This window comes from Egretta garzetta, unplaced genomic scaffold (genome assembly GCF_000687185.1).
Source record: "Egretta garzetta isolate BGI_Z169 unplaced genomic scaffold, ASM68718v1 scaffold439, whole genome shotgun sequence".
NCBI classification, from domain to species: Eukaryota; Metazoa; Chordata; class Aves; order Pelecaniformes; family Ardeidae; genus Egretta; species Egretta garzetta.
This window is the reverse complement of record NW_009260803.1, coordinates 414,477-415,658: the sequence shown is the minus strand read 5'-3', so window position 1 is coordinate 415,658 and position 1,182 is coordinate 414,477.

Here is a 1,182-nt window from a genome sequence, read left to right as displayed (position 1 = left end):
GGGGCAGCTGGAGGCCGGCCCGGTGCCCTCCTGGGGAAACAACCGGCCTGCGGGCCCGGCTGCCCCCTGCGTGCTTGAAAGCGGTGCTTGGGAGTAACGCGGGCCGGTTGTGAAAAAGCCCACGTTGGGTGTTTTCCGTGTAGCGGGGCTTCACGGGGAGAAGGCCCGAGGCGTGCCGGAGCCCCCGCCAGGGGAGCTGGGCGAGGCTGCCGCTGTTTGCGGTAGCGGCTCCCGTGTGAACACAGCGAAACGCGATCTTCAGCGGCTCCTCGGGCGGCAGGGAACATTTCAACTGGAAAACTACACCGAAAAGCCGGCTAATTTCAAATTGCTACCACAGGTTGCCCTCCTCAAGTAGAAGTACACCAGCAACAGCTCAGGACAGTTCGCGGGGCTAGAAGGTGGATGTAGGTCTAACCAGCCCTCACTGAACCCTGGTCCCCACCAGGAATTTTAAAGCATCTCCAGGCACCAGCTGGGCAAGGAGCAAGGCCAGAGGAGCAGACTAGGAGCTAGGAACCACCAAAACGCAGCCAAAGCAGAGCTGTGTTAGCACAACACCCCACCCGAGTGCTATACCCCAGCATGACAGTGTTTCCTGAAAGGCCAAGAGTATGTGCTAAATAGCAAACATATTTTCAGAAGAAGAGAGAGCTGAAGGTTTTTGTTCAGCGAGGAAGGCAGATGGGGATGCAAGTCCACCAAAGGAACCGTGAGGTGTCCAGGGAGCTGCTTTATGCTGTCACACGGAGCTCTTCTTCCACTCTGCGGCACTGAGACCGGTTTTCCATCAGCTGTCCACAGCAAAGTGGCTTTTAAGTAGTTAAGATATTTACACACATAACCCATGGTTATGACAATTTGCTTTACTTCAAATCTTAATTAAAAAGGTTTTTAGGACCGAAATATGTTTTCACAGTGCTTCAATGCAGATGTAGCCAGGCTACCTGTAAGCGGACTGGTACCTGCAACAGCACTGCACTGCAGAGCACAAGCACAGCACAAGGCACAGCCTTCCCCTTCCTTAGGGTCCCAGAGTGTGCCAAGCTGTGCAGCACACCCTTTATTGAACAAATGACGGTCATACCCGCTAGAAAATACCTTCTAGCATAAAGAATTTTCCCGAGATTCAGAAGTTCTTGCTTTGCTCATTTCAGAGCCCACAGCCCAGGACAGTAGCCC